General features: G+C 37.9%; 1 long non-coding RNA gene across 2 annotated transcripts in view; it reads right to left on the bottom strand.

Annotated features, from left to right (window-relative positions):
* Positions 1-15097, bottom strand: part of LOC108295761 — a 77387-nt gene that overhangs the window by 41117 nt on the left and 21173 nt on the right. For both annotated transcript variants that reach the window (XR_001821578.2, XR_005198256.1), the window contains exon 3: positions 6803-6942. This is a non-coding gene — a long non-coding RNA (uncharacterized LOC108295761). The remainder of the gene's footprint in view (positions 1-6802; positions 6943-15097) is intronic.

A 15097-nucleotide genomic window follows, 5' to 3' on the forward strand; every position in this document is an offset into this window, starting at 1 on the left:
GGTGAAAAGAAAAGAACAAAGTCTCCAAGAAATCTGGGATTATGTGAAAAGACCTAACCTACATTTGATTGTTGTGCCTGAATGTGACGAGGAGAATGAATCCAAGCTGTAAAACACTCTTCAGGAAAGTATCTAGGAGAACTTCCCCAATCTAGCAAGGCAGTACAACATTAAAATACAGGAAATACAGAGAACACCACAAAGATATTCTTCAAGAAGAGCAACCCCAAGGCACATGATCATCAGATTCACCAGGGTTGAAATAAATGAAAAAATGCTAAGGGCAGCCAGAGAGAAAGGTCAGTTTACCCATAAAAGGAAGCCCATCAGACTTACAGTGGATCTCTTGACAGAAATCCTACAAGCCAGAAGAGAGTGGGGACCAATACTGAACATCCTTAAAAAAAGAACTTTTAACCTAGAATTTCATATCCAGCCAAACTAAGCTTCATAAGTGAAGGAGAAATAAAATATTTTATGAACAAGCAATTGCAGAGAGATTTCGTCACCACCAGGCCTGCTTTACAAGAGCTCCTGAAAAAGGCACTAAACATGGAAAGGAACAACTAGTACCAGTCACTGTTAAACGTATCAAATGGTAAAGTGCATCGATGCAATGAAGAAACTGCGTCAACTAACGGGCAAAACAACCACCTTGTATCAAAATGGCAGGATCAGATTCACACGTAACAATATTAACCTTAAATGTAAATGAACTAAATGCCCCAATCAAAAGACACAGACTGACAAATTGGATACAAAGTCAAGACCCATCAGTGTGCTGTATTCAGAAGACCCATCTCATGTACAAAGACACATACAGACTCAAAATAAAGGGATGGAGGAAGATTTACCAAGCAAATGGAGAGCAAAAAAAGCAGGGATTGCAATCCTAGTCTCTGATAAAATGGACTTTAAACCAACAAAGATCAAAAGAAGCAAAGAAGGGCATTACATGATGGTAAAAGGATTAATGCAACAAGAAGAGCTAACTATCCTACATATATATGCACCCAATACAGGAGCACCCAGATACATAAAGTAAGTTCTTAACGACTTACAAAGAGACTTAGACTCCCCAGTGGGATGTCTAATATTTAACACCCCACTGTCAATATTAGACAGGTTAACAAGACAGAAAATTAACAAGGATACCCAGGACTTGAAGGCAGATCTGGACCAAGTGAATCTAATAGACATTTACAGAACTCTCCACCCCAAATCCACAGAATATACATTCTTCTCAGCACCATATTGCACTTGCTCTAAAATTGACCACATAATTGGAAGTAAATCACTCCTCAGCAAATGCAGAAGAACAGAAATCATAACAACCAGTCTCTCAGACCAGAGTGCAATCAAATTAGAACTCAGGATTAAGAAACTCACTCAAAACCACACAACTACATGGAAACTAAATAACCTGCTCCTGAATGACTACTGGATAAATATTGAAAGGAAGGCAGAAATAAAGATGTTCTTCGAAACCAATGAGAATGAAGACACAATGTGCCAGAATCTCTGGGCCACATTTAAAGCAGTGTCTAGAGGGAAATTTATAGCACTAAATGCTCACATGAGAAGCAAGGAAAGATATAAAATCAACACCCTATCATCACAATTAAAAAAGCTAGAGGAGCAAGATCAAACAAAATCAAAATCTAGCAGAAGACAAGAAATAATTAAAATCAGAGCAGAACTGAAGAGATAGACACAAAAAAACCTTCAAAAAATCAATAAATCCAAGAGCTATTTTTTTGAAAAGATCAACAAAATAGACTGCTAGCTAGACTAATAAAAACGAAAAGAGAGAAGAATCGAACAGTTGCAACAAAAAATGATAAAGAGGATATCACCACCGATCCCATAGAAGTACAAACTACCATCAGAGATTATTACAAACAACTCTATGCACATAAACGAGTAAATCTAGAAAAAATAGATAACTTCCTGGACACTTACACCTTCTGAAGTCTAAACCAGGAAGAAGTTAAATCCCTAAATGGAGCAATAACAAGGTTTGAAGTTGAGGCAGCTATTAATAGCCTACCAACCAAAAAAAGTCCAGGTCCAAATGGGTTCACAGCTGAATTCTACCAGAGATACAAAGAGGAGCTGATACCATTCCTTCTGAATCTATTCCAAACAATATTAAAAGAGGGGACTCCTCCCTAACTCATTTTATGAGACCAACATCATCCTGATACCAAAACCTGGCAGAGACACAACAAAAAAAGAAAATTTCAGACCAATATCCATGATGAACATCAATGCAAAAATCTTCAATAAAATACTGGCAAACTGAATGCGACAGCACATCAAAAAGCTTATCCATCACGATCAAGTCGGCTTCATCCCGGGGATACAAGGCTGCTTCAACATATGTAAATCTATCAACATAGTCCATCACATAAACAGAACTAAAGACAAAAACCACATGATTATCTCAATGGATGCAGAGAAGGCCTTTGACAGAATTCAACAGTGCTTTAGGCCAAAAACTGTTAATAAACTAGGTATTGATGGAATGTATCTCAAAATAATGAGAGCTATTTATGACAAACCCACAGCCAATATGATACAGAACGGGCAAAAACTGGAAGCATTCCCTTTGAAAACTGGCACCACACAAGGGTGCCCTCTCTCACCATTCTTCTTCAACATAGTATTGGAAGTTCTAGCCAGAGCAATCAGGCAAGAAAAAGAAAAAGAAATAAAGGGATATTCAATTAGGAAAACAGGAAGTAAAATGGTCTCTATTTGCAGATGACATGACTGTATATTTAGAAGACCCCGTTGTCTCAGCCCAAAATTTCCTTAAGATGATAAACAACTTTAGCAAAGTCTCAGGATACAAAATCAATGTGCAAATATCAGAAGCATTCCTATACAGCAATAACAGACGAACAGAGAGCCAAATCATCAGCAAACTCCCATTTACAATTGCTACAAAGAGAATAAAATACCTAGGTATACAACTAACAAAGGACGTGAAGGGTCTCTTCAAGGAGAAGTACAAACTACTGCTCAAGGAAATAAGAGAGGACACAAACAGATGGAAAAACTTTCCATGCTCATGGTTAGGAAGAATCAATATTGTGAAAATGGCCATACTGCCCAAAGTAATTTATAGAGTCAATGCTATGTTCATCAAGCTACGATTGACCTCCTTCACAGAACTGAAAAAAACACCTTAAACTTCATATGGAACCAAAAAAGAGCCTGTGTAGCCAAGAAAATCCTAAGCAAAAAGAACAAAGCTGGAGGCATCACGCTACCTGACTTCAAACTATACTACAAGGCTACAGTAATCAAAACAGCATGGTACTGGTACCAAAACAGAGATATAGACCAATGGAACAGAACAGAGGCCTCAGAAGTAATGCCACACACCTACAACCATCTGATCTTTTCAAACCTGACAAAAACAAGCAATGGGGAAAGGATTCCATATTTAATAAACGGTGTTGGAAAAACTGATTAGCCATGTGCAGAAAGCTAAAACTGGGCCCCTTCCTTACACATTATACAAAAATTAACTCCAGATGGATTAAAGATTTAAACGTAAGACCTAACACCATGAAAACCCTAGAAGAAAACCTAGGCAATACATTCAGGACACAGACATAGGAAAGGACTTTATGACTAAAACACCAAAAGCAATGACAACAAAAGCCAAAATAGACAAATGGGATCTAATTAAACTTAAGAGCTTCTGCACAGCAAAAGAAACAATCATTAGAGTGAACTGGCAACCAACAGAATGGGAAAAAAATCTTTGCAATCTACCCATCTGACAAAGGGCTAATATCCAGAATCTACAAAGAACTAAAACAAATATACAAGAAAAAAAAACTTCATCAAAAAGTGGGCAAAAGATATGAACAGATGCTTTTCAAAAGAAGACATTTATGTGGCTAACAAACATATGAAAAAATGCTCATCATCATTGGTCATTAGAGAAGTGCAAATCAAAACCACATTGAGATATCATCTCATGCCAGTTAGAATGCTGATTATTAAAAAATCTGGAGACAACAGATGCTGGAGAGGATGCGGAGAAATAGGAATGCTTTTGCACTGTTGGTGGGAGTGTAAATTAGTTCAATCATTGTGGAAAACAGTGTGGTGATTTCTCAAGGATCTAGAAATAGAGGTGCCATTTGACCCAGCAATCTTGTTACTGGGTACATACCCAAAGGATTGCAAATCATTCTATTATATAAAGACGATTTATAGATTCAATGCACATGTATGTTTATTGCAGCACTGTTTACAATAGCAAAGACTTGGAACCAACCCAAATGCCCATTAATGATAGACTGGATAAAGAAAATATGGCACATATACACCATGGAATACTACGCAGCCATAAAAAGGGATGAGTTCATGTTATTTACAGGGACATGGATGATTCTGGAAAACATCATTCTCAGCAAAGTGACAGAAGAACAGAAAACCAAACACCACATCTTCTCACTCATAAGTGGGTGTTGAAAAATGAGAAAACATGAACACAGGGAGGGAAACATCACACACTGAGGTCTGTTGGGGGATGGGGGGCTAGGGGGGTATAGCAGGAGTTGGGGAGATTGGGGAGGGATAACATTGGGAGAAATACTGAACGTAGGTGATGGGGGGATGGAGGCAGCAAACCACCGTGGCACATTTATACCTCTGTATCAGTCCTGCAAGATCTGCACATTTACCCCAGAACTTAAAGTAAAATTAAAAAAAATATGTTCTATATAGGGCCAAAAACTAGATTCGTGGTTTCCAGGGGCTGCAAGAAGAAATTGGAATGACTCCTAATGGATTTTTTTTTTTTTTTCAGGTGAGTGGTGAAAATATTCTGAAATTAGAGTCAGTGAATATACTAATGGCAACTGAATTATATACTTTTAAAGACTGAATGTTATGGTATGTGAATACAGTTATTGATATGCAAGTATTTTCTAAAAAGGCAATGAGATATTAGTCCCTTGCAGTGCTTCAGGATCAACGGTAAAACAAAACAGTTTTTTGACACTGAGGAAACATGGTTCAGTTTGGGTAAATTTTAGGTGAATGGATGTGGGTTAAAGCAGCTGTGACTGTGGCCCAGAACCCCTTCTCTAGCTTTTGGAGGACAATAAACTGAGGGAGAGGGCAAAAGGCAGCAATGAAAAGTGGAGAGGTAAGAGAGAAGGAGACTAAAGAGAGAGAGGCATAGCCTGGGATAGAAGCTACCTCACTCTTAATGAAGGGAATAGTTGAGGTCATAAAGATTCCTTACGTCTCTGTGAGAGATCAGAAACTGGCCTGATAATGATTTCCTTCCAACAGGGACAGAGCATAAAAAAGTATGAGTTTCAGCAAGGGAAGGGATAGGCAGGTCTTAGTATTAAGGCTTGCCTGAGCAGAATTTTCTTCATTCATGCTAAATCCACTAAGTACACATGCATGCACATACCCACACACTGCAGACAGACAGAGAGAGAGAGAGAGAGAAAGAAAGAAAGATTTGGTGTAATGTTTCATGGTGGTCAAATTAATCACTTGTTGGAGAAAATGATGGCATAACTCTCAGCAGGCTGCAGCAAAGTTAAACCTAAAACATCAAGACTCAATCACCCAGGCTGCAAACCCCGTTGTCGGATGGCCCTCTTCCTTCTCTTGGGCTCCCAACCCCATCTAGATAGTCATCACGGTTTGTTGGTTTGTTTTTTTCTCATCTAATGTACCTCAGATGTGTCCCTTTATTTTCAATCCTTTTAGGACTCTATCAGACCAGGTGCTCATCAATTCACGCCTGAAAAGCAACACAAACTAACTAATGGGTAGAAAGTAAAAGTGTTAGTTTAAGAGCTAAATAACTATTCATTCCATCTTAGGTGAAGAATCTGTGTTTGTTTTAAACACCTTAATGGGTCATTTTGATTGCTCAGAGATTGTCCTTGGGGAATGGTTGGAATAAGCCTAGAGCTAAACTGCTCGCCTTGAGAAATTAGCAGTAATGGTTTGGTCTGGGGATTTGTAATCTGAGAGAAAGTATGGAGAAAATCAAAAAAGAAAGAATGAGAATTAACATCAGGGAAACTCAAGCCCTAGTATAATGCCTAAGGCACTTTTAAGGTTAGAGATGCCCACTATTTAATTTCAAGTTGTTTACCATTTCATTGCAAGTCCAGTCATCCCTTGATATTGTAGGGGATTGGTTTCAGGTCCTTCTGTGGATATCAAAATCTGTAGATGCTCAAGTCCCTGATATAAAATGGCATAATATTAGTATATTACCTATGCACATCTTCTTGTATACTTTAGTGCTCACCTCTAGATGATTCACAATACCTAATACAATGTAGTTAAAATGTAAATAGTTTTTATACTGTATTGTTTAGGGAATAATTACAAGAAAAAGTCTGTACATGCTGAATACAAAGGTAATATTTTTGAATATTTTTGATCTGCAGTCAATTCATGAACAACAGAATCCACAAGTATGGAAGACTGACTGTACTTTGTCCTTCTGTAAAATCTGTGCATACACAGTTATTCGTAGTAAATGGGGAAGTGGAAGAAACAAGGAGTGGGAGGCTGACACTGCAAAAATGGACTCACATACCCAGAAGGCATGAGAAGGTAATAAGAACATGATGGAAGTAGAAACTCACAGATAGAAGTAATCAACAGAAATATAAGCATCAAGCCTTCCCCAGAATCTCCTAAATTCTAAAGGGTATGATGACCTCAGCAAGCCAGAAGGCTTGGGGCCAGGCAGGGCCTAAAATCTCAATCACCGCATTAATTATCAGATACTTACCTATTGCTCTTCCACTTTTGTTCTTCATCCTTCTCCATATTTTTCCTCATGCTTTGTGCCCCGGGAAACTGACATCATTAATGATCTTTCTTATAGCCTGACTTCCTGTGTTCCACCTTTAAGAAGTCCTGGCAGGAGATCTGTGAGAGGAAGGTGAATGAGGTCAGGGTGTTTATTCACTCAGCTCACTCCCTTCAGGGTCTCTGTGGGATGGCTAAATTCACAGTACTCAATTGATAACTCTCTCAGTATCTCCCCCTCCCATCAACTAACTTTGCCCACTTCCTCTCCTCCCTCCTATAGGACTAGGAGTAGTAATAACCTCACCATTATTCATCTGGGGTCCTCTACTAACCCTTGTGATTTTCTTACACTCTACCCACATCTTTCATAATAGTCCTTTTATTATAATTTCCTAAATTGTCTAATATGAATGTGCCATCTGTTTTTTGCTACCACCCTAATACACTCATTAGCCTTCAAATCCATTATTAATTTGTTAATTATGACCACAACCTTATGAGGTAGATATTGCTATTAACCCTATCTTACAGATTTGCAAAAATGAGACAAAGAGAGTTTAAGTAACATGCCCAAGGACCTTCTGACTCTAGAGCTTTGGCTTCAATACACTATATGGGTTTGTTTCCTTTTTTTTCCACTCTGGTTGCTCCCCTGCATCCAGATTCCAAGCAATCTGATACACTTTGACCAGTTTATTCTTCCTAAAACATTCATCCAAGCCTCTCTAGGATCTGGCTCCTGTCTATTTTTATCTCCCCCTGCTTCTTCACTGTACAAGTCTTCCAGACAAGCTAAACTGAGCTATTCAGTTTTCCCTGAACGCACCTTATTAGTCCTACCTCATTCTTGTACTCATAAGGTGCCCCAATCCTGGATTTCCTTCCTCACCTCAATACCATATTCTTCTCTGCTGTTTCCAAATTTTCCTTTTACTTTGTGGTCCAGCTGAAATCTTCCTTCCTCCATAGAGTCTGACTAATCTTATTCTGCTACTTTCTAGTAAGTGACCTTCAGCAAGTCATGCTAACCTCTCTGAGTCTCAGTGTCTTTGAGTGTTAAATTCATATCAATTGTTGGTCCACTGATCTCAAAATACGGATATTTACTGATCTCAAAATGGCCACCTAACCTAGGGACTCTTCTGTTCAACAATTTGTTTAAGTTTTCACATTGTTTCCTTGTGTTAAATATCTGCATATCTTTTTATGATTGCATAATATATGAACCCCTTTCCAATTTGAGGGACTTGTCCATTGCATACATCTTGATGGAAGAAAAGGCCCTGCCTCTCACTACAGAGGCCAAGAGGAGCCAAACATTCCTACTCCCTGCTCCCAACAGATAGGATACAGGCACATGACCTACGTTCAGCCACGTGACCTAGGTGTTTAGCTCCTTCCCAGGACTTTGAATATGGAGGAAGTGGATACAGGGGCAATTGGAAATTTCTCACTAGCCATAGTTTCACCATCCTCCCCAGGCTATAGCACGATTTAGTATTAATAGTTTGAGAACTTTAGTGTGCAACAGAAACTCCTTGGCATGATGTACAGGTGTGGGGGTGGGGGTACGGGGAGTGTTTTTGTTAAAATACAGTTTCGTGTGCCCTGCATTGACCTGCTAAATTAGGATCCCTGCGAGAGGGGCATAAGAATATTTTTCACAAACTCCTAAGAGTCTTGATGATGATGATACCCACTAAAGTTTGAAGACCACAGCTCTAGGAGATCTGTAGATAATATGTTATTTGAGCCATACTCATGCTTTCCTTCTTTACCTGTAGCCATTCAGTATCTCTCATTATCTGCTTCTACAGAAGATTAGATCTACTTTCTCTTCAGAGTCTTTTGCTTTATTTTTTCTCTAAGAATACTCTTTACATAACAACCCCCTCAACATACATTAAATACCCTTCCCCCCACACACACATCCTGCTCTGACATGGTCAGAGGTAAACAGGGCTTACATGCCATCAATCATTCCTCTTATTTCTAATTCCTCTAAGAGCAGGAATTTTCTCAGCTTACATAAACCTCTTCCAAGTTTCCAGTCTTGTAAGAATTTAATTTACATTCTTGCCATAGCGTAATTGGAAATGATGACAACTTTCAGTGCACTTTGCAAAACTTTCGTTATTTCTTTCACATAAATCCTATCAATTTTATGGGCATCTTTAATTTTTTGGTTTAGTGTGAACTGGGTTGATGGTATGAATTTATCTCAATCAGTGCTTCCAATCCTTTATCATACTAATATTAACCACCTGGTTTCATAGGTCATTCTGATTACATCTCTTTCCCAAGGCATTTGAAAATCTCTCCCCAGTGTCTGATCTTTCTTTATATACTGGAGAAAGACATTACTGTCTCTGCCATAGATATTTTCAGGGGCACTTACATTCTTCATAAATTGGATCTTTTATCACTTCGAATAGAAAACCATATTCAGGTGTCTTCTTGCCACACCTCATGTCTTTTTGACATTTTTATTACAATCTTGGGTAAGTTAAAAATTAACATGGGTCTCTGTTCCTACTCTAAAAGAAGAAGATTGAAATTAAAGCTCTCTAAAGGACCTTCTAGATAGTTTATCCCTACAAAGCACTGGGTAGTTAGACATCAAAACTCAGCACTGGGAAGCAAATAAGAAAGTTTCAGCAAACCAAAACATCCTTGAATGTTATAGAGCAAGGCTTATAAAACTTGCCTCATACCAAGGATATGTTTAGAAGATTGCTTTTTAAATGATGATTCTCTGCACTCCCCCATGCACATAGATTCTAATTCAGCAGGTCTGGGATCAAGACTGGAAATTTACATTTTTAAACAAGGGCACCAAGAAATTCTTATAAACAGGTAAGTTTAGGAGACACTACTAAAAGAATAGAATTTGCTGCAGAGTTCTGTTTATAAGCTTTATTTTTTATTGAAGTATGACATACATACAAATTGCATTTTTACGAAGTGAACATACCTGTGTAATCAACACCAATCAAGAAAAAGAACAGTACCAGCACCCTAGAAGTTCCCCAATGTGCCCATGTGCCTTAACTACTTCATCTAATAGTTGCCACAATTCTCATTTCTTCCATCCAAGTATTAACCAGGCCCAACCCTGCTTAACTTCTGAGATCAGAGGAGACTGGGCACATTCAGGGTGGTTCAGGGTGGTATGGCCATAGACAACACAATCCTCATTTCTAAAGTGTTGATTGGTTTTGGCTGTTTTTGGACTTTCTGTAAATGGAATAAAATACCATGTACTCTTTTGTGTTTGATTTCTTTCACTTACTGTAATTTTTGTGAGATTTGTGTTCCTCCCTGAATGACAGTTGGTTATTCTTATTGCTATTTTATTGTGTGAATATACTACCATTAATTTATCCATTCTATTGTTGAATTGTTTCTATTTTTGGGTTACCATGAATAATATGACTATAACCTTTCTTGTACATGTCTCTTGGTGCACAAATCCACTCATTTCTTTTAGGTATATACTCAGGAATGGAATTGCTGGGTCACTGGATATGTGCATTCTTAGCTTTAGTAGATATTGCCAAACAGTTACTCAAAGTGGTTTTACCAATTTTCACTCCCTTGTGCAGTGTATGAGAGTTCCAGTTTTCCCACCTCCTTGCCAACACATGGTTTTGTCAGTCTTTGATTTTAGGTATTTTATTGAATGTGTAGTGGTATCTACTCATAGATTTAATTTGCATTTCCTTGATGACTAATGAAGTTGTTACTCCAGGGTTTTAAGACCTAAAGAAAACTAGCTCAGATAACAGCATGATAAGCATGCCATTAATCAAATTTTGTTTTCCTGACAGTTAGTAGAGTATATGCCACACATGAGGTGTTAAATAAATATTTGTTGGATGAGTGTCCAATGAATAAAAATAAAGGAAAGGATGTTTAACTACCGCTTATAGCTCTTCAGTTGCCTTCACCAAGCCTTCAGAGCTTTGTTGAAGGGAACAGTTGTGGAAAACCATTATTTGATGATGTAAATGATCACAGCTCTTCAACAATTCAGCGTTATTTATATGAAGGAGGCTAGGCTTTAAGGTAAGTTATTAATAATTAAAAGGCCAGATTGGATAGTGAAGGATCAGTTGAGAATTACAGTGGAGAATTAATAAGTAGGGACTAAAATGTAACCTTCTTGTTTACGTTTATTTAAATTGTTCCATGTACTGTGTATATTTCATATATATAATTAGAGCCTAGTGAATACCAGTATTTTAGTCATTTTCAACAGATATTTATTGAACACCTACTAGATACCAGACATTGTGTTAAATCACGGTAAAATGGAAAGGGTATAGGCTTTGGACATCAGTACACCTGGGTTTGAATCCCTGATATTCTGTAAGTTATTCGGCCTCTCATAGACTTAACTTCCTGATTTATAAAACAGAATTGTAATGCTTATCATGCAGGTTGTTGTGAGGATTAAATAAAGGAAAGCATGTAAACTGCCCAGTACATGAAAGGCACATAATACCTTAGTTTTCTACAGCACTTATCAGAGTGTGATTTATAGTATAATAGTATGCATTCTTCCTTCCCCTTCAGATTGTGAGTTCCTTAAGAGGAGGGAGAATCCCACTCATCTTTGTAGCTTTCAGGCCCTAACAGAGTGCTTGGCATGTACTAGAAATTAAATAAATATTTGCAGAATTAAAGATCCACTCCCTTCTTCTGTCCAGAAACTTATAAGCCAATAGGAGAGCTAAGAGATTCACATAAAATATAGTAGAAGGCAGAATGTAATGACTAGCATGTGAAAGGTACCAGCAAAGTGCTTTGGAGGTTGAGAAGAGAGAATCAAAAATGTCTGAATGTCTGACTGTGTAGATCAAAGAAAGCTTCATGGAGATACCTTGAAGGATAAGTAGAATTTTTAATAGACAAATATAATAGGAAGGACATTTTAAGCAGAGGGATCACGGTTAGCAAAGATTGTGAAGTATGTTAGAATAAAATATAAGCTTTTTATTTTAAAAGTTTTATATTTTCAGAAAAAATGCAAAGCTAGCACAGAGAGTTCCCACAGACTCTGCACCCAGTTTTCCCTGTTTTAACATCTTACGCTAGTATGGTATATTTGTCACAATTAATGAACAAATATTGATACATTATTTTGAAATAAAGTCCATACTTCATTCAGATTTTTATAGTTTCTATTTAATATTGTTTTGCTGTTCCAGGGCCTCATCCAAGAAACCAAAAAAACATTGAGTTGCCATGTCTAAATGTTGGGCTCCTCTTGACTGTTTTCTTTTAGGTTCCAGGGATCAAAGAGAAAATCTTCTTTGACTCTGTGGGTATTAAAGACAGTATGTGTCTCTCTTGGGCATTCTACTTGGTCCTTCATATTAGCTACCCTCCAAATCAGCATCCTTTGAGTGGGGCCCAAGCCAAAAGGCTGAATTGGAATCTTTTCATCAAGCTGTAACATGCTCTCTATCTCTGGGTCCTCACAACCCTAGGGACCCCTTTAAGCTATGTGGGGAACGCTCCCGTGTGAGGCCCCCTGAAAATGGGCCTCACAATACGGAGGGCTCGAGCCCAGACACAGTGTCTCCAGTTGAGGGAGTCGAGCTATCAGAAAGCAGGAACAGAGAAAGACTTAGGTTAAAGTTAAACTTGTGGGCAATTGCCAGATGGCCATGCAGTCATGAGATGCATTGTGTACGATAATTGAGTTTTCTACTAAGACATGTTTTACGTATGTGATAATTGAGTTTTCTACTAAGTCATGTTTTATGACTTCGCTGATATTCTCTAGAAGATAAATGACTTACCCTTAGATGAGATAGTGTGACCACCTGTTCTGGTTAATTAAATGACTTGCCCCTAGATGAGATAGTGTGACTACCTGTTCTGGTTAATTGTGTATCTGACCTTTCCATTCTTCTTACCCTATGATGTTGGTTTTTCTACTTTAAAACTTTCTGTACCCCTTTGTCTCACGTAGACACATACCTAAAAAAGATATATATACTGACCCTGAGCACGAATAAAGTTGTTGGTAAAGCATATGCTTTTCAACCCTCCAGACCCCATCTGTCTGTCATTCTTTGTCTTCCGCGCACCCCGCTATCCAAGTTGGAACCCTCTTGCAGGTCGAGAGCTCCTGGCAGACGTGCTCCCAATAAAGCTACAAGTCTCTGTGACTGATTATTTTTCCAATCTGACCATCTGGGAAAGGGAGGCAACCTCTTACCTCTTGGAGATTTGAACTCACTGTTCCCCTGATAAAGCTACCTCGCATGCTTCTTTTGAAAAGTAGCTATTAGCTTGCTACTGGGCTCTTGTCAAAATTGAACACCTGACTCAAGGAGGCCTTGTGACTATCCTGACTGATATTTCCACTTTGGAGTGAGTCAACTTAGACTCAATGACTAATAAGGTAAGAAAAATTCAATAAGCCTCACTTTTCAAATAGAAAAGGTGAATTCAGGAATGCCGCCAGCCTAGCTCCAGCAGCATCATGGCTTTACATGACAGAATGACAGCTATCCCTGAGGGGGAAATCTTATCCCTCACTCTGCCATCTGAAGCAAAGCCACTGGTTCCATGGAACCCTCAATTCACATAACTTTCCCAAATTCCTGGGCCTGATTCACTTACCCTTACACTAATCTGAAACCAATAGTGTCCACTGGTCTGTGACAACTGTTAAACTTCAGCTTCTGCTATGCAGAGCTGAAAATGGACACTGTCATTCTGCTCAAAGGACAGAACTCAGGGTGGAGTCTTTTAAGAGTAGGGCTAGGAGAGTATGTAGCTTCTGGGCATAGTTGGAAGGCAAAAACGGATTTTGAGAGGGATCTGTCTGTCTCTAATTCTAGGGTTTCTACGAGGAAAATAGAGATTTTTCTCAAAATGGGATCTGTGGTACCTTTTCTGTTTTCTCAAGGAGCCTTAGGCCATCAGAAGTTATCTTAGGGCCTTTCATGTATGTACCAAGAGTGGCAAGACAGAGTGGAGAAAAGTCATTCAGTCAACTGAGAAAAAAACCTTTTCCAGAAAAACAAGATTTATGAAGAAAAAACATAAAGGCCTTTTGAATATATCTATAGTTTGGATATCCACTTTTAATTGAGTGTTTTTTGAAATATATCTTATTAATTAAAACTTTACAGATAATATAAACAGTAATTCTTATCATTTCTTCTATCAGTTTGTACAATTACCTGTTCATAATTATGTTCAAGTTCTCTAGTTTCTTCTGGGAGAAAGTGGCTCAGTTTAGGCAAGGGCAAGTTTTCAATTGGACTGTGGCTTTCTTCTTGTAATATAGTTTGATATTTGAGAAGGTGATTGTTAGAGAGACTTCTTTTAAAGTCCTGTTATATTGTGTGTGGTGTAAGTTATTCTTCTTAAGTTGGTGGCTTCTGGCACCAGTAAAGTCACCGTTGTAACTGTTTGGAGGCAGGTTGGCCATCTTTTAGTCATCAAGTCAAGTTTGTTGTTTAAATAGTCTACTGGTTGTTGAGCTGGATTTTGGTTTTAGTTAAAACTTTCTTTTCTGATATATAGAGATTAAATATCTTCTCTATTGGAAGACTGAGGGCTGATGTTTTAAGTAAGGCTTTTTTAACTGGTTAAGGTTTTCTGAGTTTTAGGGAGTGAGTTTTAGATGTCTGAAGGTTTATTTTTTTATGAGGTAGTATAAAGGGTGAGTTATTTCACCATACCCACATACCCATAGTTTGTAAAATCCAGTAATGTCTAAGAATCCCCTGAAATGTTTAAGAGTTTTTGGAAAGGGACAGGAGGAAATGGGCTTAATTTTTTTCTCACCTGGTGTTCTGGTCCATTCTGATAAGACTAGACCTCGGTATTTTACTGAAGTTTGACAGAGTTGAATTTTAGATTTTGAAACCCTATATTCTCTTTCAGTTAAGAAATGAAAAAGAGTTTCAGTGTTTTCTTGAGACATCTTTGGTTAGGGCACAGAGAAGAGTGTAATTTATATACTATAAAGTTTTAACTTGAGGGTGAGAAAGATCAGAGAGATTTTTCGACAGGGCCTGTTTCTGTAACTTCTTTATGATATGAGGGGTTGTTTGAGTAATAAATCTGTTCTTCACTGAAATTGTAGACAGGGAGCTGTGTTTTATTAAAGCTTTTCTCAGCCTTTCCATAAAGGCTGGGGGATTTTTATCTGGTTTTTGATTTAACATAGACAACTTAGAGTAATTATGATGTTTGGTTCTGGTTTTTTGTAAGTCTTTTAATATGTACATTAGAAAGTGTT

This window comes from Cebus imitator, unplaced genomic scaffold (assembly GCF_001604975.1).
Source record: "Cebus imitator isolate Cc_AM_T3 unplaced genomic scaffold, Cebus_imitator-1.0 Scaffold658, whole genome shotgun sequence".
NCBI classification, from domain to species: Eukaryota; Metazoa; Chordata; class Mammalia; order Primates; family Cebidae; genus Cebus; species Cebus imitator.